Source organism: Peromyscus leucopus, chromosome 22 (genome assembly GCF_004664715.2).
Source record: "Peromyscus leucopus breed LL Stock chromosome 22, UCI_PerLeu_2.1, whole genome shotgun sequence".
NCBI lineage: Eukaryota > Metazoa > Chordata > Mammalia > Rodentia > Cricetidae > Peromyscus > Peromyscus leucopus.
In genome coordinates this window covers 51,717,665-51,743,970 of record NC_051081.1, presented here as the reverse complement: position 1 = coordinate 51,743,970, position 26,306 = coordinate 51,717,665, and the positions used below count along the sequence as shown (strand labels likewise).

Here is a 26,306-nt window from a genome sequence, read left to right as displayed (position 1 = left end):
ATGTGAGAGTATCTGTGCCTCTGCATGTGTGTGTGTGGGTATGTTAGTATGTATATTGTGAGATATGCATGTAACTGTGTATACATGAGTGTGTAGGTATATATAGGTATATGAAAGTGTGTGCTGGCTTGTGAGTTGTGTAATCATCTGTGCTTGTGTGCATACTTGAGAGTGTTGAATACGATAGATAAGAGAAATCCATACTAAAGCACTACAACTTAACATGTTTAGGCATGTAGCATAATCTTTGCAGACTAACGGCTCTAGACCTACAATACATCACCATTTATCATTCCAGTTTTCAGCCGGATTTGGGTGGTGGGTAATCTGAGCCCCACATGGCATTTCCAGATTGATCTGTCCTTTGCCTGGAGAATTTGCTCCAGCAATGCTTTACACACCAGCGTGTATTATGTAGGGGATGGTGTTGGCCTCTTAGTCCTGTGGCTGAGCACTCTGAATGCTGACTTATCTCCAGGTAGCCTGTGAGAAGTGGAGCGTAGTGTCTTTTAGAGGATTTATGGTAACGCTGCTGTGTGTGGCTGATGCAAACTGGAGAGCCCTGAGGGTCTCTTCATTCCCTGACACACTTCACTGCCGCCCATTAACACCTCGGCTGTTATTGCCATAGACTGGATTTAATGAGGCCTCTGAATTGGAGCTTAGCATCAGAAACAATGGCTTCACCAACCAGACACCTACCTCCCCAGCTCTCTCCCTCTGTTTCTCTCTCTCTCTCTCTCTCTCTCTCTCTCTCTCTCTCTCTCTCTCCCTCTCAAATGAGTTCTTCCTTTGACGATATTCTTTGAAATAATCTAGGTATTCAAAAGTCAGAACCAAGACAATATTAGATAAAGTTAATAAGATATATTCTAAATTTCTACTCATGAAGATAATTTCTTTTGTTGTGTTAAAGATAAAGCATGGTGACATGTGGAAGTCTCCTGGGGCATCAGCAGACTATATTTTGTTATGATGGGGGGGGGCCTAGTTTCCAAGAAATTAACATATAAAATATTTTCACCTATTGCTTGGTTTCTTAATATCATCAAAGTCGTGAGGAAGGGTAATAATTGCACAGAGTGCTTGGAATTGGTCTGAGTATTATGCGCACTTAGCTTTAGCCCAAACAGGGGCATGTATTTAAAATCAGGCAAATAACTTGGGTTTCAAAGTGAATCAACTAAATCATTTTTTTACATGTATTTATCTGTTCGTTTGTGGGGGGAGGAGTTGCCACAATGTACTTGTGGGAGTCAGTTCTCTCCTAGGAATCCAACTCCAGTCATCAAGCTCAGTGGTAAGTGCCTTTTAAGCACAGAGTCACCTCCCTGGACTTAAAGGTTTAAAAGTGGTTTAAAAATCAAGGATTCTAAAGACGTCGTCTTGTGGATGCCTGTCTTTCAACCTGGCTGTTTTAAGTGTCAGTGTCCATCTTTGCTCCCTGTCAGCAACCATGTCCTTCTTGCTGTTCTGTTCCTTAGGAGATGACCGCCAGGACGAATTGGTGACAATATCCAGCTGGCATTTCTGAGTCCTGTGGCGGGAGCCAACGGCACTGGTCCGAAGAGAACCCAGAGAGTGAACTCAGGTACCAAGTCTTTTCCCACTGGATGCTGTGCATTGCCCCTCAGAGCCTGTGGGGACAGAAATTACACCACCCATTTCCCAGCACAGCCATTTCATGCACACAGAGCATTTGCTGTTAAATGGGACGGTGTGTGCTGCTGTTCTTGATACTGAAGTTACACATGGTGTCATGACGGGAGCCCATAGCACCCTGTAGGTGCTGTGAGGAGTCCTCGGGCCACGATGGTGAGAGGATAAGACTGTGTTTCCTTTAAACAATCATTGCAAACAGGTTCCACATTCAAGCACAAGAAGCCATGTTTTGAGTTCACAAATCCTGGCCTAGAGGGTCGGATCAGGAGGGATCGGTGGTGAGGAATGCTGTCAAGGGTTCACTGTCAGGTGTCAGAGCCAGAGGTTAGACCCAGACCTCAGAACCAGCCCAGCCTCCATCTCTGGGCATGTGCAGTGTGGCCTTGCTTCAGTCTCTGGTACTGTGTTCATGCATCTCTGTTGGAGAAAAGGGATGCCAGTAAAGCGGCAGTTGTTCAGGATGCCCCGTGTGGAAAACTCTGGTCTACATGTTCAGGTTCACAGTGCAATAGTAATTTGTTTGTCTGCCAACTACCCCATTTGCCTGTCTGGTGATGGAACTCCAGTCCCACTCCATGGAGACGAGAGGCTGCGACTGACTCCCATATGCTGCAGCCTGGTGGGGCTGCCGTCTTTAAGAGCTTTGTGAACTGCAGGAAGAGGTCACAGTCGTTTCTGTTATTTTCCCTTCTACACCCCACTCGTTTCCCCTGAAGAAACCCAGTGTGTTCATTGTTTCAGCCTGGGAAAGCATTACGTTTAATTGTACATTTCCTTGCAGTTAAAAAAAATAAAAGGTGGAAGGGGGGGGGGCGGGCACAACAAACCCTGTTCAGGCTGAGTGTTAACTCATACTCAGCTTTAAAATCAGTTACATTTCTGAATTTTAGGTTCTGTCAGGTCTCATTGAGTTTAGTGATGAGGCAGCTTTGTGGACTATTTTTTTTTATATCTAAGTCATATTTTAATGAATCTCTATTAAATTGGTATTTTTAAATGGAATAAAAGTTCCCATTTAAATGAAGATTATCAATGTAGTTTAATTAAAAGTGTTCAATACAAATCTCATTGGAAAGTAAACAAAGCATCAAAAAATAAAGAGATAGTTTCGAAAGAGCAGCCCATCTACGTGCTAATGAACTTGGCCTTCTACAGGCTCACAGCCAGGGACGTCTTTTTGATTCTGCAAGATATATCTTGGGGAGGTAGAGCAAATTGAACTTGCTCAAAGAAGAAAACATCCTTGTGGTCCTTAAGGCCTCTAATCTCTCCCTGCCTTGTTCTCATGACCTTCCTATGACATCATGTGACTAGCTAAGCAGACCCTGGGTTAGCAGACCATCCTGGGTGTGAGGGCTCATGATTTCTAGACCCAGTCAGAAGCCCAACAAGTACCTGTATTTCACAAGGGTGGTGCCATTCGGTCCTCAGTGCCTGTGAACTGCCTCTCACGCTGGCTTTGGTGGTGACTGGAGGTGAAGTTCACGAATGGACTTTCAGAAAGGACTGTAGAAGTCACCATCTTATTCAATAAGAAACACAGAACCAATGCAAAGATGAAAGCCCAAGAGGTCAGAGCTAAGAGCCTTACCCTTCACTCAGCAGCTATCCTCTTCAGCCCAGAGAACTACTTCCTGTGTGTTTGTCTTTATAAAGACTTTCTGTTCTGCCTTCTCATTGGTTGTAAACCCAACCACATGACTGCCTCGTCACTACCTGTCTGTACAGACCTCCAGGTCTTCTATGGTTGGTATTGAGATTAAAGGCATGTGTCTCCATGCTGGCTGTATCCTTGATCACACAGAGATCTGCCTAGCTCTGCCTTCCAAGAGCTGGGATTAAAGGCGTGGCACTACCACGGCCCAGCTTCTGTGATGGCTTGCTATTAGCTCTGACACCCAGGTAACTTTATTTAGTAACATACAAATAAAATCACATTTCAGTACAAATAAAATATCACCATAAAGGGCAGAGGACATGACCAGCTACACCGTGACTTCAGGAATTGTGGGGTGGGATGATGTTTGTTTGTTATTTGGTTGGCTTGGTCTTTTGAGAAGGTCTTCTCCTCTTGTAGTCCTTAGATTTATGATAATCCTTCCTCTAGCCCAGAAACAAAATGTCCGTGTTCATGTGATCATGAACAAGACCACAGTCTGTGGGCGATTGTAGCACAGCTCAGGGTGACAGACCGTGTTGTTTAGGCACCAGTGCCATGGCCCAGATCTTAGGTTTCCCAAAGGCCTGTGTGTTGGAACCTCCAGCCCATGTGCTGTAGCAAGACAGATCTTTCCAAAGCTGGGTCACTGGGAGTGTGTGCTATCAAGAGGTCCAATGAGTATAAGTGTGTGTTGAGCTTGCAGAGATTACGTGTCTGTACCATTTCCACTTTTGTACAAGTGTGTCTTCAGGTGGCATTCACGTTCATGTGTGTGTATGATTCATGTGCTCTACCTGAACAGTAAACATGATGCTACAGGTGTATGCCCTTATGGGGAGGGAAGAACTCAAGGCCGTCCTTTTACTCTATTGTGTCTTGACCATGTGGTGAATGGACTCTCTCTTCCATTTGCTTCCATCATGACAAACCACCTCACTATAGAGCCAAAGCTAAGGGCCAGTCAGTCACCAACTGACATCTCCAGACTGTAACTAAAGAAAACCTTTCTTCTTTATAAGTAGACACCTCCGGTGTTGTCTCTCATGTTGGGGGAATAAAATAGCACAGGCAAAGAGTAAACGTTTTAGGGGCTGTGCCCTCAGAGTCTCTAAGGCTAGCAGTCACTGCCATTGTACAAAATGAGCCACAGACAGTACTAGACCAACCAGGCAGGGCTGATCCCAAGAAAACTCTATTTGCAAAAGGATGACAAATGTGTCTGGATGGCAAGAAGGCAACATCAGAAATGCTAACAATTCTGTTGGTGTCTGAGGTAGGTGCCTCATGTTATCCTCCCTTACAGACTCCAGAGTCCAATGTGTTGGGAGTATGTCCATCACAGGCTCTTTCTTGTCACAAGGCATGTGAGTCAGGTCCCAGCATGAGCCAGTAGCTGCTGTAAATTCCACAATCTGTGGAAACCAAGTGGGCTTCAGGAAGCCTACAAAATCCACAGAGAGGAGTTCCTAGCATTTCCATGGCAACACCACTCTGCCTACCACCTTGAGATCCCCCAGGTGCGTGTCTCACTGCTGTAAAAGCAACTGACAAGAGCAAGGGAGCTCTTTATTTTGATCACAGCTCAGAGGAGCACGGATTATATGAAGAGAGATAGCATGAAGGCAGAAGTTGCATCCTGTCTGTAGTCAGGAAGCAGAGAATGAAGGAATTCAGCTGGCTCTCTCTTTTTCCTTTGTTATTCACACTGGGACCCTGGTGTAGCTTCTTCCACCGTGAAATGTCTCTGGAAACTTCCTCACAGACATGTCCAGGGGTGTGTCTCCTAGGTGATTCCAAATCTTTTCAAGTAACAATGAGGATTAACCCTTACATAAGTGAAGCTAGCCCCCATGACTCTGGAACCCAGGCAGGAGAATGGCCACATGAACCACACACCACACATGAGCACAAGCCTAGAAAAGCTGACAACACCTGTGCAAGTGGCCCTGGGACAGTGCAGGAGCCGGGCTGCGATGCAGGGCGGTATGAAGACTTGATGTAACACAGTTCACCCAGTCTGTTTCCCCAAGTGCTGTACAATAAGAAAACAATCAGAAAGAAAATAAAATGCCAGACACAAAAGAGAGTTATTTCAAATGCTCGTGTATCACAAGCTTTATAAAAGGGTTAATTTCAGGAAGGACTTGATAGGATACTGTAGACTATTTTCAAAGGCTGTTTTATTGGGAATAAGGATTTGAAGCACGTTTTTGATGGAAACACAGATCACCAGCTGACTTCCCTGCTGAGGGGGCGGGGGTGGGGTCTGTGTGCAACACATCCTAGATTATTTCAGAACAGCTCCATGCAGCGCCTGAGTGGGGGAAACAACCTACGGGGCATGCTGCTGTCACTCTCCCACAAGAAGAAGGGGCTTCCAGACACAGGGCAGCACAACACCCTGCAGATATTTGGGTAGTGTGTCCCAAGAAGTCAGACCAGGGAACTGACCTTTGCTTTTGCTTCATGTAATTTGAGCCTCAGTTGCCCCCATGCACAAAAGGATAATAGTCATTTATTGTTAGCAACAAAAAAACGTCTACAGAGCACAAGGCTGATTCGTGAAACACAGACTGTAGTAGCCATTTCCAGCCTCTGTGCTGTGTCTGAGATGAGGGTAGATGGAGGAGAACCTATGAGTGAGTCACCACCTGGTGCCCAGAGCTCTTGGAAGGCTGTTCGGGAGGAGAATCTGGTCACTGCAGGTTCTATAAAGAAACATCTTGGGGGAGGCCTGCCTGTGGAGTGAGTAGCCCATACCACATGCATCTCACACTCTGTCTTGCTTCTGTTATCCCAGCGTTCCCAGGCCGAGGAGACCTGTGTAGAGCTGGGAGCTCCTGCAGGAAGAAACATGGCTTATCTGTGGTCTAGCCCTTAGTCTGTGGCTCACTCCCTATGTCGTGTGGGTGATTGAGCTCAGCAATGAATGAATGATTTCACAGTGAGATAGCTGCTACTGTGAGTTCCTCACTAAGAGGAGCTGGGGGAATGACCACTGATGAGCATCACTAGTGTGAATAGTAGGATACCAATCCTCTGACCATCTCTCTAATAGATGTCTGTAGCTAAGGGCAAAGGGCAAAGGAGTCGTAGTTCTTACTCTCACCTTTCTCTGGGGTGTTTTCCTCACTTGCTCCAACCCCTAATGCCATTAGAACACAGTGCACCCCTTAATGTGAGGCTTGACTTTCTCTCCCCACCTGGAGCTTTCTCTCATCACCTAGGTGTGGCCTTGAGCACATGCATAGTACAGGTCCTGAGATCTGGACATGCATCTGCTGATCCACTGACTGAAGCTCCCCTATTTCTTGAGTTTTTTGACTCATTGCTTTTTGCAGTAGTACATGAAGAGAGGGAAGATTGTCTATAACTGAATTAAATAGATGGTTCTCTTCTTTTATAATAAAACATCTCTAGATAAATTATTCCAAAAGTCTCTCTCATACACAATTGTATGTCATGCATCTGTTTGGTGTCTTCAAGCCAGCATGGCATACAAGATATTAGACAGGGAAATGGAACCAAAATTCTGCTGAAGAGCTGTTGATGATAAACCATGGAGTGGGAGGAGGTTTTAATGTATACATTAAAAAGCTAACCACACCATGGGGGGGGGGGAAGAGTGTCTAAAGTGACAGGTAGAGTGTGTGCCCAAGCAGGAGAATGGGAATGTCTCTGGAGGCTACTCCATAGAAGAAGCCCAAATCCTGGGCTTACCCATCTTGCTGGCAGGTGCTAGGGAATCAGGAGGATGTAAAATAATTCTGTGGGAGCCAAGCAAAGGCGCTACCATGAGTTCATATGTAGTTGTATAACAAGGAGAAATTGTAGCTGAGCTACAGCATGAGAGATAGGGATGAGAGCCTATGGGGAGAAAAAAAAAAACCTGGACAGGATCCAGGTAGACCAGCGCTCTCAGTGAGGGCATGAAATGTGTGATAAAAGATAAAGCTGTGATCTGGGAAGACCTAGGATAAAGAAGTGTTCAGAGCACTCAGCATCCTGAGGGTGGGAGGAGCCTACACTCACCTCTCACCACATCAGTTTGTATTGAAATAGTGGTAAGGTGCCACGTCACAGGGCGGTTAGCATTCCACACAGCGGTGCCTGAACCATGTAGCTCTATGGCTGCACACAGCCCAGGCCCTCTCATTGCTATTCATGAAGAACCAAGACACACAGGCTTTACCATAAAAGACTGAGGCAGAGCCACCCTGATTTATATCCATGCTGTGTGCTTAGCCTTTCCAATCAAAGTGCCTTCACTTACTTCGCAGCTGTGTCAAAAATGAAGCAGTGCGCTGTGAGCCACGGCAGGAGGATTTCAAGGACATTTTGTCAAAGAAAAATGCAAGATGCAGAAGAGAAGTAAAGGCTATGGCTGCACACATGTGTGTATTTGCTTATATTTGCATAAAGCATCTAGTAGTGACAAAGAGCAAGCAGAAATGTGTGTGTGTGTGTGTGTGTGTTTCTGCAGACGATTCAGGATCCAGAGGGAAATTTCTCATTGTTTTTCTTCATTCATCGCTTGCTTTTTTATGTTTGAAACATGCAAATGCATCTCTTAGTCAAAACAAACTTTATAAGAAACCCAGAAGTGTTTTCAAGCAAGTCCCCTAATGTGCCCCTCACACCCTCTGAGTTCACAGATGGGAGCAGCTCACCTTTCTCTATAAGAAACCAGCAGAGCTCCTGAATGCTGAGTCTGGACTTGAACTCTGGCCCCAAAACAGGAGACACAGTGGCTCCCTCAGGGATCATCAGGCCACAGGGATGTCATCAGAATCCTGTTTGACACTGATTGTTGGTGTACAGACTCAAATTTATCTGAATGCAGGAATAAATTAAGGCATGGTGGTGATGGCCATATTGTGGGATGAGGATAGAGGAATGTGGGAGAGGTGGGAGAAATAGGAGGGAAAGGAAGGGGGAGAGTGAGGTCAGGCTATGGAGATAGAAAAGAGGGAGGGAGGGGAAGGAGAGAAAAAAGGGGAGGAAGGGAAGCAGGAAAGGATGGAGGAAGGAAGATGGATGGATGGATGGGTGGGTGGATGGATGGGTGGATGGGTGGATGGATGGGTAGGTGGATGGATAGATGTGTGGGTGGATGGGTGGATGGTTGGATAGATGGGTGGGTGGATGGATGGGTGGATGGTTGGATGGATAGATATTGGTGAAATTATTAAGGCCACTCCACGTAGTTAAAAAGGAGGTTTATTTAGTGGCAAAACTTACAAATGAAGGGATAGGTAGGTTGCAGGGTCTAGGAAAGATGTAGTGCAGTCCAGCAGTGTTCTCTGGAGAACTCTGCTTGGTCTACCTCTAGCGTCCAGGGTCCAGGAACCAAGAGAAGGCGGCACATACAGATCTCGGGTCTTCAGAGCCCTCTCTTGACCCCGCCTTGTAGACGTGACAGTTACCAAAGCCTCAATGGGGGTTGGAACTTCCAGATCAAAGCTGGAATGGCTACCCACTACGGATGGATGGATGGATGGATGGATGGATGGATGGATGGATGGATGGATGGATGGATGGATGGCAGTAAGAAAGGAAAGGGGAAGTGGAGAGTAAATAAAAGGATGGGAGATATCATCTTGGCCAATAACATGTATATGCATGGTTGCCTTCGCCGCAGCTCCCACATCTCACACATGCTCTGATCCCTAAAACTCTAACTCACAACCCAATTTACAAAAATCTTCATTAGGAGATTACGTATTACATTATTCACTTACTTGATAATTGAGTGATAATCTTAAGGGCAGAGTCTCGACTCATTTAAATAAAGTGGTTTAAAATATAACACTCAAGGAATAGCTGTGGAATGGGAGTGGAAACAATCACGGCAGAAATTCCTTAGGACACTAAAGGGGAAGGTGCCTTGTAGCTTAGCTGTGGTTTACATAGTAAAGTAGCTATGGATGGACAGATGGACAGCTGGGGAGGTATGACATCGGTCATGAGTTTTATATATGTGTGTGTGTGTGTGTGCATTAAATTTCTTTTTGTTAAAGTAACACATAGATTATGTAGGGAAATAATCATATTTCCCCCTTAGAGGACAAATATTGAAGTATTTAGTTATATGTTGTCATGATTTGGGAAGTCTGCTTTCAAAAGACTCAAAAACTAGTTTGTGAGCACATATGAATTTCATAGATGTACGCACTATGCATGTGGACATATATGATATGTGTTATATGTTTGTGGGCATGTGTGATGGGCATGATTGTGTGTATTCCATACATTATGTGAACATGCATGTAAAGGTGTGCACATCTGTTTTCACATATATGTGAATGCATGCATATGTGTGGTATGAGGTGCATCTATAGCATGTATGTATGTGCATGTTTAAGTGGACACATCTCTGCTTCCTTATATATGTGCATACATGAGTGATTCATGTACTTCATTTTAACAATAACATAATATAGACCATAAGATCCTAAGTTAACTCTAATATATGGATTTTTCTTTTAAAACATGTTTCTTAAATAGTCATGTAAATATCATTGGTGGGGAGGGTGTTTCACCCTTTCTTTGTTATTATGTCAAACTGAGTCTTTCAGTGGGTAGAGCTTGCGAGCTCTGCTCCTAATTTCCCTGGAGAGATGCCTACCTTTCTCCCAGAGGCTCCTTATGGAAACACCAACAAGCTGCCTCCCCTCATTAACAGATGACTAAAGCAGCTTGCAGGATGGATAGGCGTCTGAGGCCATGGCATCTGGCACTCATGACGAGCCACAGATGAGTTGCCAGCACATGCTTTTCCCCAGTGAGGGTGCTGCAAGGATGTACTGCTGTCTGGTAAATGGGGGTCAACTTTACTCAGTGGGATTCTGGTGTGAAGAGTGGACAGGGATGTGCTATCCAAGAGCAGGAGTCGTGAACAGCCCTCTGCTTTAAAGTGGTATATAGTTCTGGAAATTCCCTCTCTGTCTCCTCCTTCCACCAGCTATGAGAGTGCTACTCAAAAATGCCCCATACCTCAAGAACATTATTTCTTCTGACTCATTCTCACACAGAAATAGAAGGATAGTTATTCAGCAGCTCCTATGTGTGGCTCTTACGTGAGAGACGCTGTGCTAGAGCTTTGTCCTGGGACAGCCAGCAAAACTCAAGATGGCGTTGAAACCTCAGCTACCCATGTGACCTTGTTCGTGGTTCTTAAGCTGCCTTCCGTGGAAGGACAGGGACAGTCTTCGGCTGTGGCCAGGAGGAAATGCAGAGCACTGGGAGTGACAGCCGAGGGGGCTGAGCATGGTAAAGACCCAAAGTCACAAACCACCTGGAGGAGGGACGAGGACAGGTGGAGAAGCACAGAGAACATGGAGCTGTGTATATGAAGTGGCCACGTCTTCAACACCTGTTCAGCTGAAAGTGGTAGCTCTTAAAAGTCATCGAGGCACCACTGAGCTTAATGAGCCAACTTCCAAGGGCAAGGTCATGTGATTGGCCTGGGCCAATCTTGAAAGTGTGCCCCTGGTGCTAGGGAGCACTGTGCTTACACTGATGTATTAGTTACATCCTAATGCTGTGGGAAAATATCATGATAACATGACTTAAGAAAGAAAGGGTTTATTTTGGCTTGTGGTCCAGAGGGATGGTGGGAAAGCACAGTGGGGAGTCAGGGCAGAAAACTGGCTGGTCACATGTTCATCCACACACAAGAAGCAGAAGAGGAGAAACAGGAAGCCCTTGAAGCCTATTGCCAGTCAAATACTTCCTCCAAGATTCTACCTCCTGAGGGTTTCATACCCTCCCTGGTGTCACCAACTGGGGACCAAGTGAACCTAGGGGCACATTTCTCATTCAAACCACCACAATTGGCTACATTCAGTACCATCCTATAAGAGTAACAACTCCTGAAGGAGACAACACTATTTCCCTCAGTGAAAATGGTAGGCACCAGGCTGCTTTTGTTCTTGTTAATTCCATAAAATTTATCCTGGGCCATATTTACTTTGTTATGTGGTGACTCCAAGTTCCCTTTGACAGATTGAGTCAATGGTAGAGGCAGATCTCACGACAATATAGCATGGTAAAGCCACATTATGCTATTTTACTTAAACTTCATTTATTACTGCATAGGGTTTATATAAAATCTTTTTCAGCTATAAATCTTTATAATGCAGGCCGACAAGATTGCTTAGTGGGTAAGGACTCTTGCCACCAAGCCTGAGGACCTGAGTTTGAGATCTGAAACTCACATGGGAAAAGGAGATAACTGACTCTTGCAAATATGCATTTACACCATGGTACATATTCATGCATGTGTGCATGCACACACACCACACACACACACACACACAACACACACACACACATACACACACACACGAGAAAATCAGTGTGAATATTTAAAGAAACACTTTAAAAACACATGAATCTTTACAATGCTTTGTCACAAATCTGTGGCTGATTTATCCCTATGGGAAATAGGCACTGAGGCTGGAGAGATGACTCAGTTGTTAAGACTATTGGCTGCTCTTCCAAAGGACCCAGGTTCAATTCCCAGCACCCACATGGCAACTCATAACTGTGGGTAGTCCCAATTCCAGGGGATCGGACATCCTTATACAGACATGCACGCAGGCAAAACACTCACCAAAGAACATAAAATAAACAGATCATTTTTTAAATTATTATTTTTTAATAAATTATTTAAATTTATTTTGTGTGCATTGATCTGAAGGTGTCAGATTCCCCTGGAGCTGGAGTTTCACAGACAGTTGTGAGTTGCCATGTGGGTGCTGAGAATTGAACCTGGGTCCTCTGGAACAGCAGTCAGTGCTCTTAACCGCTGAGCCATCTCTCCAACCTCCATTTTTTTCTAAATTTTTTGTTAAAAAGAAAGGGGGGAAGGAAGGAAAAAAGATGGACAGACAGACCACAGACTAACGCAACTCAGGCAAGAAGAGTAATTCACCCAAACACAGACACATATGAAGCGGAGCGTGGGCAGGATTCCTACTCAAGAGCTTGTAGAAGTACAGCAAAGTTACCCCCAAGTATCTACAAAGGTGCAAATGAGCCAAGGATCCTGAAAGAAGGTGTTCCAAGTGTCTATCAAGATCACAAGGATCTGGATTAGCCATGTTAAAAAGTAACCCTGACTTAGGCAGTCAGCCACACACATCATGATGCACAATTATTTCTTAGATATTTCAAACCAGATGCCACTCGCTTTGTGGCTCTGGCATCTGGAATCTGTGGCCTTGCAGAAAGTGCCATATGGGGTGCTCTGTGGAACAGTGAAAGATGAATGGGGAGCATGGGAATGGTGCTGCATGTTCAGGGCCTGTGGGGAAGACGATGGATGTTTGAGAGGCCATGAGCATGGTGCAGGACGCTTGGGGAGCCGTGGGGTGGTACAGGATGCTTGTAAGGCTGGAAGATAGTGCAGTGGGGTGAACGGCTGTGGGATGGTATAGGATGCTGATGGGGCTGTAGGATGGTGCAGGATGGTGGGAGGCTATGAGTGGTACAGGTCATATGAGAGGGGCTGTGGTGATGGCATTGAACGTTAAAGTACTGAGAGGATGGTATAGGGTTCTTGGGGGCCGTAGAGATGGGACCGGGTGCCCGGCTTTAGTATTGTCTTCCTCAGATGTCAGATCCCAGGCCATTACAGAAAATTGCTACTGTGAACATCTATGTACTCTCAAGGAGAGGACAGAGCGCAGACAGCGCACAGAGCTGTGGCTCTGCTGTTTGTCCCATGGAAGACTGACAAGGACATGACCACAGAGGTCCATCTGTCACACAAGTGTTCTCACCCTGCTCCCCTTATGCTGACTCAACGCTATTGTCCCAGCCAAAATGACATTAAGATAACCTTAATGTGGCCCACACATCCGACACCAGGCAGGGCCTCAGAGCTTGCTGACCGAGCTGTGGGTCCACATGCCACCTTCTGTTCTTGAGCCCTAGTCTGTGCACTTGGACTTTGGCCCATGTGCCTATGTCCTGAGGGAGTGAGTCACCTGAGATGCCTGCTTCTGCTAGCCAGGCCTGGGCTGCTGGCCCTAGACTTGCCCTTTGCAGAGAGGTTCTGTAACCAGAACACATGAGGACTTCCAGTGGGGCTCTCTTCTCTGCAGCCGAGTTGTGTTCCCCATTCAACACCTATAATATCTCAGTTCTCAGGATAAGGGCCTGGGTGTGAGCATGTTTTAATCAGTGAGCCACAAATGCTGATGTATAGGAATGAAGACAGTTGCCCAGAGCTCGACCTCTCTGAGGCTCCTGTGCGCCACCTCCATCCCAGCTGGTTACCAAGGACCCAGCAAGCCAGCCATAGAGCTGTGGATTATTCAGTTTCGTCACCTGAGACTCTACAAATACGGTTCATCTTCTGCTTTCGCTTCTTTTGACATCTTTCCTTAAATGTTTTTATGTCTGTATAGTAAAACCCTCTACAAACCTTCTAGCCTTTGATTTTATTTTTTTTTTAACTCATGGAAAGGTCACATGTATCTCTGGTGGAGAGCCCTAGGGTTCTTCTCCACACTGCAGGGTGAGCCAGCCCGTTTCTGCCTTTTCCTGCCATCTTGTCTTCTCCCCAAATGCAAGTTACCTTGGAACATCCAAGTTGTTGTGTAACTTAACTAGAAATAATTCAGTACATCTTTTACATCATTCTGTTCCACTTTTTACTCTGTTTCTCTCCATAAATCTGGCTAAAAACAAGGAACAATCATGTCACGGCCTAAGCGTAATGCTATCTGGAAATTTCCTCTCCCAAATAATTTAGTCCATTTCTTTTGAATCCCATCTCAAATTTTCAGAACATGGACAGAAAGTAAACAAAATCTTAGCTAGAATGCAACAGGAGTGGCCCCTAGCCTAGTTCCCCCGCAGCCTCGTTCCCATCTGAAACTCAGCAACGTATTCACACTCTGCATCTCTATGCTATCTGTATTCACACTGGAATGGACCAGTGAGTCCAAAGAACAGCATTCTAGGGCTCCAATAGTCTGCTGCTGTCATCCATCACATACCATTTCAAAACCCTAAGAATCACACAGTTGAGTTTTCACGGCCACACCAACCACATCTCGGTATCCAATTTTTAATTGGTTATTTTTCCCACCACTGTGAACAAAGCCCGTCAGAAATAATTAAGGAAGGAAGGCCTTATTTTGGCTCAGAGTTCCAGATCCTACATTCTACCATGATGAGGAAGGCATGGGGGCTGAGTCAGGACCCTCCATGATAGAGGTAGTGAGAAGTACCAGTCCCTACATGCTAGTGTGTCTGGAAGCAGAGAGCTCAGGCCAAAATCATTCTGCTAGCTAGGCCACCAAAACCAGATTCCAAAACCTCCCCACAAAGCAGCAAGAGATGAAAAGGTATCGTTTAAACACATGTTTAACACATGTTAAATCACGGCGTATCTTCCCTCTGCTTCATGACCACCTTCCTAATAGCCCTGTGGCTTCAACAGGAAGCACTCTGGGTTCTGCACAGTCCTGATCTGCAAATTCCAAGAGCAATCTGTAGAATGTTGTGACAATTTGTTGGTTGCTTGTAGGTGAAGTTAGTAATTTAGTTTTTGTGACGTCAGTTGTCACAGCCACAGTCCAGCTATGTGTGGGCAGTGTGCTTGGTCACCAAGAGTCAGGAGAACACGTCCTGGGGTTGTATGTGAGATGTAAGGTTATTAGAACTCACAAAGGTGGAAAACCCAGTGCTGTCAGCTGGGCATGCGCTTTTACAGGGGCCCCCAGTGTCATGTGCTGGATTGACAGCCATTACTATTTCCCCAGGGCGTCTCACAGCAGGCCATGGTGGGGAGAGGGGTTTACCCGTCTGTCAACTGTTTGCACTGTTCCGAGCATGAACAGAGTCCCTGCATTCTTAGAGACCCTGGTGCACAGTGATGCAGGTCCTCTTCTTGATTAGCATAGCTTGCTCATTGCCAACATTCCTCTAGATGTCACTGACCTGGACATTCCAGCCCCAGCTCAACTTCGTGCACACTTGACATGGCAACAGTCTGAGAAAGAAACACTTTTGGAGACTTAATGTTTTATCTTGTCTTTGTCCCAAGGATCACACAGCAGCCCAGAGAACATGGTACATAGGAGTACACCCTAGAGGACACCTTCCAAGTAGGGGTGCAAATGGTGTTATACCCTGGTGTCCTTCAGCAATGAATGTAGGCCTTTCCAGTGTGCAGAGACCCAGATCCACCTGCTTTTCTCACCTGCTAATGAAGAACCTGATGTTACCAATTATTATCCACCTGATCCTGCGTGTCAGTAGCAGCGCCAATGTGCTTAGCTTCAAGTAAGTGTGCAAGTCTGTGTGTGTTTGTGCATGATTGTGTACCTATGTGTGCACATATATGGCATAACATGTGCACATATACACACATGAGTGCCTGTGTGCAGACAGTGGGCTGAGAGCAGAGCCACACTGAGGAAACAGTGGGGTGCTGAGATGCATTCCAGTTTGACTCAGAACAGTGAGCAGCCCTAGCTCAAGCCTTCTGCTTTCCGACACGAAGAACCTAGAAGAAAGGCGTTCTGCGGCTCTGCACATTTCCAATAGGCCCCGGCAGGCCTTGTCAGGCACAGACTGGGGATGACAGCCTGGAACATGCAAATTACTGTCGAGGTGACTTGGTGCCAAACACTCTGTTTCACAGCCCCCCCGTGAATCTGCCAAACCTTTCCTTGTGCAGACAGGAAACAATGGCAAGGAATCAGAAGGTCCTTTCTCTTTCAATCTGCCTCTCAAGGGCATATTGTGGGGTGTATCTCCATGATCATACTCCAAAGGCCCTTGCTGGGGGTGGTGTGATCCCCAGATGGTGCTTGAGGCTGTGTGGTGGGAGGAAGGTAAGTTCTCTCTGGTAGGAGGAGAGTTGGGCCTTAGGAGACAGGCTGGAGTGGACAGAGTCGAGGGCTGAGGACCGGGTGCGGGGTTGGAGGCTGGCCGTGGAGTCCCCACAGTCATGCGTATTGTTCGCTTCTCTTGTCTGTGGTGCTGGGGCTCTAGAGAGGCTAGCGCCGGGGACCTACTGTCTGTGGGCGTTTAGGGAGACAAACCAAATCTATTCGTTAGAAAGGCACTAGCTGCCGCTTGCGAAACCTACCGACTAGCTGCTGCTGCGATAACAGTGTCAGCATGAAAACATATTTCTATGGCAACAGATGCATTTTCTTTTAAATTAAATGAGATAAAAAGCAAAGTGTCTGCGCCTTGTAACGAAGCAGGTAGCGGTGTCGGGAGAGAAACAGTGGTGCTTGGCTCCACGAAATATTCATGAAGCGCACACTTCTCCACTGTTCATCCCGTGCCCTTTCTCATCTGCTCATACATCATCCAAATTTCTTGTGGGCCACCGGTGTCAACGGCGGGAATACGGAGATAAGATAAACTTCTGCTCTTCATCAACAGTGAAATAAAACAGCAGCCCAGTTGGTGTGGCAGGCCCCTCCCTCCTACTACCCCTAGCCCCAATTTGGCAGCAAAACTTAAGACTAGTAAGGGTGACACTACAAAATGGTGGCTTGGCCAGAGTCTGGTCCGCAGACATTTGATTGTACTTAATGGCTTGTTAAAAGTGTGGAGTGCTATCTCCCTGTGATACTGATGGAACCCCGCTAAACTAATCCTGACATGGGGACCCCCATTTTCCATTTGAAATGACTTGCCTGTGTGTGTGTGTGTGTGTGTGTGTGTGTGTGTGTGTGTGTGTATTCATATTCCCATTCTAGGATATGCTTTTAAAGGCCGAGAACGATCCTTGCTTTGTTAGGAGGTGGATGCACTGATCTGCTTGTATCGTATGCTGTGGAAGTGCCTTGGATTCTGATAAACAAAGCACCACGGCTATGTAAATCAGCTGTCACATCCTAGTTTTCCTAAAGAATATGTATTTTGCCAAGCTAATTGTAATTTGATCAAAATGTTATTATGCCCAAATGAGCTTGAATGAATTCTTGGTGTTTCCTCTCAAATTGTTGAAAACAAAACAAAAACAAAACAAAAAACCAAAAACAGTGAGTGTTTGTGTGTGTGTATGTGTGTATGTGGTGTGTGTGTCTGTTTGTGGATCTGTGTGTGTGTATGTCTGTGTCTGTGTGTCTGTGTGTCTGTGTGTGTGTATCTTCTATGTGTTCATGTGTGGGTACAAACGTAGAAATCAGAGGACAGTCTTAGCTGTTGATCCTCAAGTGCCTTCCTTTGTTTGAGACAGGGTCTTGCCGGGCGGTGGTGGTGCACGCCTTTAATCCCAGCACTTGGGAGGCAGAGGCAGGCGGATCTCTGTGAGTTCGAGGCCAGCCTGGACTACCAAGTGAGTTCCAGGAAAGGCGCAAAGCTACACAGAGAAACCCTGTCTCGGAAAACCAAAAAGAAAAAAGAAAAAAGAGACAGGGTCTCTCACTGGCCTGGCACCTGCCACATAGGCCAGGTTAGCCAGTCTGTGAGCTTGCAGGAATCTGCCTGTCTCCACTTCCTATCTTGCCATCCCTGGGATTACAGGCACATGTCATTGTGCCCAGGTTTTCAAATGGGTTTTGGAGATCTGAACTCAGGTTCTTACACTTGTGAGACAAGCTCTTTACCAACTGTTTCATCTCCTGAGCCCCCAAAACAGATTTTTTTTAAATTTCTTATTTTCAATGAAACCCTTGACTAAGTCCAATTAAAATACCTTTTTTCTGTTTCCTCCTCCTTTCTCAATGTTTCCTGAGACCTTCCCAGAACCTAACTTCTTCGGCAGGTTTTTTCCCCTGCTGCTTCAGCCTAGGATCTCCACCTTCTGCAGACTTCAATGCTTCTCTGGTTTGGAGGACTGATGTCGGAAGGTCCTAGAGTCTGGGTGGGAAGTGCTACCTCTCCTTGCCTCAGGTAACCTAAGGAGCAGAAGCTTTGCATCCCTTTGTGGCAGATGAAAAGGCTTTGATGGCTCCCATGAATGGAGCACAATGAACATCTAATCCACATTTGGTTTTTAAATTTCATGTTTATTTTCTTCACTTGCACGAGGAAGAAAGAGCTCTCTTTTTTTATTAATTAAATTTGTTCTTTCGTAATCTCATACATGTACAGAATACATCCAATCATTCTCATCTCTTGTCCCACCTTCTCTTGTCCCCTGAACATCTAACTGTTGTCTTACTGACTCCTGCATACTCCTTTCTCTGCCTTGCAGAATAGGTTACCCTGTCACACCATCCAGCTCCTGAGGGAGGGTGCAAGCTCTCAGCAGGCACCTCCAGATGGATCTGAGAATGTGGGCGGCCCCTAAAATACAAATCCATTCCAGAAAGCCTGTCCCTGGGTCCTTGAGCCAAAATGCAGTCATGTCCTCTGAGGACATCCCAGCTCAGCTATCCCAAATTTGATTTTTTTTAACATTAAATGGATTTGTTGTGCACTTTAGAAATGGATTTTATTCAAAACATGATCTCATTTGAAGTGATGATAGTTTGTTATGTCTTATTTGCCTGCTCACCTGTCTGTCCTTCCTGCACCGGTACTGCTCGGTAATAGGGTCTCCTCCTTGGGTCACTGGGAAGGTTTGGGTATTATCTCCTGTCCACCCACAAGCAAAGTGAGGGTCAGAGGGCAAAACATGGAGCTGTGCTGCACAGACAAGGCTTTGAGCCACCCAGTGCTTGAAAACAGCACTCGGTGGGATTGAAAAATAGTGCCCTCAACGCCATGGAGAAACATAACTGAGATAAGCTGACACAAATGCTCTCAACCATTCTGCGACGCACCGAGGTTGACTCTGCTCATGATAGGTATGAGGCTGTCAACAGAGGGTTACACTGTATCCAGCATATTCTATTTAATAGAGTTCAGAAATCTAATATCACAGAGGAAAATTTGATGTTTTGGAATTCCCAGACCTGCTTCAAGCCCTGATTCCTAGACACATCAGTTTAGGTAATTTTGACTTTTTTTTGCCTAACTCAGGGGCTGTCCTGGGTTAAATGAGGTCCATATCCAGCATCTTCACTATAGTGGCTAACACAGGAGAACCCTCCAGAAAAGGGAAGCACTTATAGATGGTTGTTTTCACATCTTACACAGCCCACATTTTAAACAGAACTTCTGAAAGGATTTCTGTTCCACACTAAGAATTCTGAAGACAGGAGGTGCTCTCATGGCCAGTGAGCCAAGCATATCATATAGGGGCCCCTGCTGTCCTGTGGATATGGAACTCCCTCCAGCGAGATGCTGTCTCTGACATTTGAGATGTTCAGTGTCCATGGCCTTTGCAGCCTGCACAAGGAGGAGCAAAAGCTATTGTTGTCCATATTTGAGCTGGGCTAGCTCTCCAGGTCGACAATCAATGCCTCATTGACTTCAGGTGTCAAGAAGGGCTGCTTTTAATAGCTAAGATGCCATTGAGTTAGTAAACCTTAATCTAAGTGTTATTTAGGCAAGGCTGCTTATCCAATAGAGGGATGAACAAGTTTCGAACCTTGGGGTCAAGGAGCAGAGGATTGGAAAGGTTTCTTCTTCCCTTTCTAAGTCCAGTGAGGCTGTGGTCCTCCTAGGGCAAACTCTGAGCAGGGGAAAGATTGCAGCCTCCTCGCAGAGGATGCTCCTGAGCCTCCACCAAGAGCTTGTCACCAGACGCTCCTGCCATTGGTGATCCTCAGAATGGCGCTGATCCCTCTTTCCCACCAAGCTCTGACCTAACACTGCACCTGCAGTGTATCTTGCCAAGTGCCAGTTTTCAGCTTCTTGCAATGCTCTGCACCTCTATGCTCTCCTGTGCCTTCTCTCTTACTGCCCTCTCCCTGGTCCTCCTTCCTCAGACCTGGACCCAAAAGAAAACAGGCTGAGAGGGACTCGAGAGGCCAGCTCCTTTTCACCCAAATCCAGCAAACGACAGCCCTCTTCTTGTTCAATAAGTAACCTCAGCTGTCAACCCTAGCCACTTTCCAATACAGTACAGAGGCCCTGGGCTCAGGAGATAGCTTCTATGTTTCAACCCGTTCCCATTGGTCTAGATTCATCCCACTGCAGCTGACCATTACTCATTTTTTTTTTTTTCCGAGACAGGGTTTCTCTGTGTAATTTTGGTGCCTGTCCTGGATGTTGCTCTGCAGACCAGGCTGGCCTCGAACTCACAGAGATCTGCCTGGCTCTGCCTCCCAGGGTTGGGATTAAAGGTGTGCACCACCACTGCCTGGCTGATTATTCACCATTTCCTCCTTTGTGTTTCTGCCTTTAACCATTGATGCTTCTTACCAGCATGTTGGTCCTTACCTGTACCATTTGCGTTCTGCGTTGAGCTTCCACTCCTAAGGAGGGCTCTGCACCACGCTGCAGCTCCACCCACCTCGTCCTGGCTTCAGGCCCTGTGGTTGTCTACACAGATTCACCCCAACTCAGTGTGAAGTTTGAACCTTTCCCCACAGTCACGGAAGCCCTGCAATGATTAGTCTGCAAGGCTGGTACCTCTGTGGCTGCGCTCCTGGACTCAAAGCAGGGTCCTTGCCTTTCTTCAGTAGATGGACAGATGCGATGTCAGCTCCAGACCGTCTCCGTCTGCATCCTTTCCAGTCCTGCTGCTCACAAAGCTCAGAGTCTTGTCATCTCCCACCAGGACACTCTTGGGGATTTATTTAACGTTCTCGGGTTCTAGTTTTCGTTCCCTCCAGTCTATCCTTGTCTAAGACTTCACCTAAAATCTGGATGAATCCTCCCATGTTCTGTTCTTCTTGTTAGCATTCTGAGGATCCCCAGTTCCTCGAGGACCGGGTCTTTGTGAAGATCTTTTCCCATCACCTCTCCACCTGTAACCTGTTGACATCTGTGCGCTGCTACCTGCGATGCCTCCAAAGACTGCACTGTGTCTCCTTCCGTCCCCTGCTGTGCTGCTTCTGTCTGTCTGTCTGTCTGTCTGTGGTGACAGCCCTGCACTTGCTCTTCTTGAATCTGTGATCTGAGCACCACTCCTCACGGCCATTCATGACCTGACTCCTGTGGTCTTAATGTGCTCTGCGCTTATTTCAAGAATTATATCATACTCCCAGAGTACATTCTACTTCTTCCTTTTAACACTAGACTGAAGTCTTCTTTGGGACACGGAATAAACCCTTTTTATTTTTTTCAGCTTTTGCCTCTGAAGTCTGCAGGACACTGCATGTTGTTGGTTCCTGATATTGAGAGTCCTCAAATCCCAATTCACTATTTTTATTCTGAATTGTTTACAACTTAAATGGCTGTTGTTTTGTTTTCTCCTTCTTTCCTGTTTCATAGAGACCTTTTAGAGACCGCTATTCACAAAAGCTGCATTTCCTCTCAATGGTTCACAGATCTGGAGACAACTTCACTTTTTAAACTGTGGTGCTTTAGGTACTATGTTTAATGAAGATGTGAAAGTTAGAAGTCCTTTTGTGTAGCATCTTCTAAGAGTGGTTTCTACTAGCTCTCTGTCTGAGTGATGGGTATTACCTTCTGTTTACTTCATGAGGGTTCTTACCAAAGTCTGCTCACCCCTTAACCTTGACTACCCTGCCTTACATATTTCAAGTTCTCAGATTCCCTCTCCAGTCCTCCCTCTTCCTTCCCTTACATCAGAAATTCTCCTCCCTCCTTTCCTCCCTCTCTCCCCCATCACCCTCCTTTTCCCTTCACATCAGAAACCCAGCTGTATGTCTGGACTAAATTCATGAAGAATAAAGAGACTAAAAGAATAAGTGCCAGGGTGAGGACATGGGGATCCAGAGTGTGAGGAGATGTCTTCACGCTATTAGATTTGTGTTTGAAACATACAAGCAACATCATGATCTGTAGTGTAATTTCTAAGCTGATTTTAATTTTGTTAAAATTTATGGTGGTCTGGGCTCTTTGGGATGGGAGGCTAGCAGAGCTCCAAGACAGGCTTTGCCAGGTCAGTATTGGCTTCCAAATTACCTAATTTTCTATAGTAGATGGAAAGCTGAAATATAAATTCAACTTTCTTACTGGCATTTGCAATGACTGTCTTTGTGGAGTTCAAAACTGTCTCAGAGAGTTAAGATAAAGTGTGTTCTCCCTATGTAAAAGGATGGGTCGTTGGGGAGAATAAGCAGATTGCTCCGGAGGACCCCAGCCTGTCCCTCTACCAACTGATCCTTCAGGCTATCTCCTAAGACAACTGTGCTCCTCTTCTGTCCCCTTAGTTCTTATTCTCCAATGACCCATTCTACCGACATGAAGGAGCATGAGATGGCAAATCAGGAAGGAAAATGAGAGGAGAGGGGAGAGGCCCATTCTTGTCAGATCTTGGGATGTGGCTGAATCCTTAACACTTGTTCATGTGTAGACATTGAATCAATGTGCTGGAAGAGAGAGATTCAGAGAACTCATGGGTATAGAGAGTGAAACACAGATGGAATTTAAGGGGTGTCCAGATAATTGGAGCTCAGAGAGAAATGGGTGTCCAGATAATTGGGGCTCAGAGAGAAATGAGTGTCCAGATAATTGGGGCTCGGCTCTCAGTTCTGTTAAGGCTGTCAGATAGTCACAGTCTAATGACACATTTTTGCCAGAATCCTGTGTTTGTCCTTCCCAGCCCATTGTGGAGAGTGTAAGGACCAGTAACACAGTAGGCAGAACACCCTGTCTCCCTTTTCCACCAGCAGACTGAGAGGAAGTAAATGGAGTGGGGAATCTAGTGACTTCTATGGGAGGTGGACCCGGAGTTTAAGTAAGTCTTACCCACTCGCACTGATGGGACTCGAGCAGCTGATTCTCTTTCCTCTGTGAGGCTTTCAGAGCCGACCAAACTCTCAGTGAACCCAGGAGCAGTGTCTCCTCAGCCGTTCCAGCAAACATCAGGGGACAGCGTGACAATGATAAGGAGACACGGTCAAGTGTTCTGTCCACCACAAGCAAAGGTCACCCCCCAGAGAGTCACACACTACAGTACCACATGGGTTTAAGATGGTGCCATGGGCTGCTTTCTGTTGCTACAATAAAGACCTTGACTGGGAACAGCTCAGAGGAGAAAGGGTTTATTTGGTTTGCAGGTTATAGACCATTATGAAGGAAAGTCGGGACAGGACTCTAAAGGCAGGAACTGAAGCAGAGAACACACAGGAGTACTGCTTACTGGTTTGCTCCTCATGCAAACTCAGCCTGCTTTTCTATACAACTCAGGACCACCAGTCCAGGGGTGGCCCTGCCCACAGTAGACAGAACCCACTGCCTTCAATCATTAACCAAGAAAATGTTCCACAAACTTCCTTACAGGCCAGTTTTATGGAGGCATTTTCTCAGTTGAGGTACCTTCTTCTCACATGACCCTAGCTGTATCAGGTTGATTAAAAAAAAATAAAAATAAAAAGCTAAGCATCATGACGGAATAAAGAGGGAGCTCAGTGGATAGTGTTTGCCTTGCAAATGTGGGGATTTCAGTTTAGGTAACCAGGATCCACATTAAAACAGGCCGAGTGTGACTGCACAAGGCTAGAACCCCAGAAATGGCAGGATAGGAAGAGATAGGCAGACCCGAGAAGCTTGCTGGCCAGCTAGCCAGCTTGGCAAAGCTCCAGGCCAATGAGAGACTCCAAGTCAAAGACAACATGAAAAGCACTAGAGGACTGACACTCGAGGTCTTCCTTTGACCTCCACATGAGTGAGTGCCATGCACACTTGCAGTCACATGTGTACTCATGAGCATGTACCCCACTTACACACCACTCACACGTGCTTTCAGACTTGTGCTATGGGAAACCTAGCTTAGCCTTATCACCCCCCAGTGTTTTCAACCTTATCTTCATCTAGAGCCCTCCCTTAGGTGACATCTGTAAGCACCCAGTGTTCTGCAGAATCTGGGGGAAAACAAAACGGTGAGCTAGAGACCATCAGAATCTCTAAACCTCCAGCACCACCCTCAGCTCCCACCTTTCTAGGACCTAAGGAGCCACCTGCTGTGGTCCAGTCTCTGTCTCCTGTGCTACTTGCTGTCAACACTAGCGGTTACTTCACCTACCTCAGCAGTCCAGAGAGTATGCCCAGGTGTGGGTGAGGTGGCACTCGGAGTCCCTGGAGGGCGAGGCATGATTGCTGTCTTTGCCCAGCCAGAGGCCGCTGCTCCCTGTCTCTAGAAAGTTCTTTGACTAACTCTGAAAGCCACAGGCTCAGCTGGAGTTAGAATCAAGGGAAATGAAAGGCAACATGTATTAAAATTCAAACTTGGAAATCCTGGTAACCGGGAGACGTGGCACCAGATGGACCCGTGTCTCAGAGTGACAGTGAGCTGCTGTCTAGTGCAGGGACTCCCAGGTGGATGGACTGTGTGCCATGGGCCCCAGCTGTCCTCGTCTGGGACGCAGACACCCTGCCTTCCTGCGCCTTTGGCTGCGGTTTCAGCCATGACAAGCAGGTTGACAGCTTGTCGACACTCTGACACCCGAGAGCCTCGCTGCTCTGGTCCTGCAGGTGGGGAGGTCTAGAACCGCTTTGGAGCCGCTTCGCAGGTCAAATGCCGGAATTTCAATGTCAGACTATGTGACCAGCCTGACAGAGAGCTTGCTTTAGGTTCTGGTGAATCAACGTGTGTGTGTGTATGTGTGTGTGTGTGTGTGTGGTGTGTGTGTGTGTGTGTGTGAGAGAGAGAGAGAGAGAGAGAGAGAGAGAGAGAGAGAGAGAGAGAGAGAGAGAAGAAGAGAGGAGGAAGAGGAGGACAAAATGTGTGTGTATGTGAGGGGGGGGAGAGGAAAAGAGTATATACATCTGAGGGTGCTAGAGAGGAGGACAGAGTGTTGTATTTGGGTATATCTTCTCTCTCTCTCTCTTCTTTATTATTTATTATATTTTTATATTTTATATATATATATATATATAAAAAACAACAATATATGCATGTGTGTGGAGGCCAGACATTAACCTTGGATACTGTTCAGGAGCCATCCACCTTGTTATTTGAGACAGGACCTCTCACTGGCCTGGGACTCCCTGATTTTCCTTGATTGGATGGTCAGGAAACACAGGAATCTGTTCATCTCTACCTCCTGAAAACTGGGATCACAAGTGCACACTACCAAACCCAGCTTTTCTCCACATAGTTCCTGGGGATTGAGCTCCATTCTTCATGTTATATGGAAAGCACTTCAATAACTGAGCCATGCCCCTAACCCCCGGGGGATACTTCCACCCTTCAACACAGTCTAGTCATTTATGGGACACAGTGGAGGTGGCTTCTGATAGAGATAGCACCCCACCCAACCCCATCCCACCCACACCTGTCCTCTACCATTTCTTCACTTCCCAGAATTAACTGCCCTGAGATATGTGTCTCCCGGGCCTGGGCCAGGTCTGCACTGTGTGAGATGCTGACTCAGTGCATGAACATCCTGTCACTCACAGTGGCTTCTCTGTGAATGCATCCCAGCCCCCCAGGCTTTCTCAGATGCAGACTGGAGAGCATCGGGCTGAAAGGCCGTCTGATTGTGGCATTCATCATCGCTGCAAATTAGCTCTGCATTAGGAGGATTTGGTCATGGAATGCTGGTCTCCAAAATGCCTCTGTCTGAGCAGGTTGCAAGGCACCAGGGTCTTTTCAAGCCTGCCAGCCGCTGGAGCTCAGCTGCAGCTCTGGGTGGCTTTGAATGCTAATCACTGCAGCAGCCCGGTTGTCACTGAGCCTTAGCGCTGGAAAAAAAAAAAAAAATGCCATCCGAAGCCATCGCGAGGCCAGGAGATGATTTCAGATGAGAAGCAGCACACGCTCTGGAAGTCCTTTCCTCCTCTTTGCACAGCACACTGACAAAGTGACTTATATTCAGAGCTGGTGGAGGACGCTCAAGGTCGCACCAGGCACCGCACAGGGTTTTTGTTGTAGAGGCAGCAAAGGAGAGGCAATCCTGAGTGATCACACGTAGAGCTGGTCCCCATTTAAATGGGGGCATCAGCTCACCGAAGAGCCTGGAACATTAGAGCAAGAAAATTAGGAACAAGCACAATGCCAAGGAAAAATCCTCACTGTGAAGCTGCACTGCTAACC

At 46.4% G+C, this 26,306-nt stretch overlaps 1 protein-coding gene across 16 annotated transcripts in view; it reads left to right on the top strand.

The window, feature by feature from the left end:
* Positions 1-26,306, top strand: part of Myt1l (myelin transcription factor 1 like) — a 407,242-nt gene that overhangs the window by 119,554 nt on the left and 261,382 nt on the right. For all 16 annotated transcript variants that reach the window (XM_028883146.2, XM_028883147.2, XM_028883137.2 and 13 more), the window contains exon 3: positions 1,485-1,591. The gene's annotated coding sequence lies outside the window, so the exon portion shown is untranslated. The remainder of the gene's footprint in view (positions 1-1,484; positions 1,592-26,306) is intronic.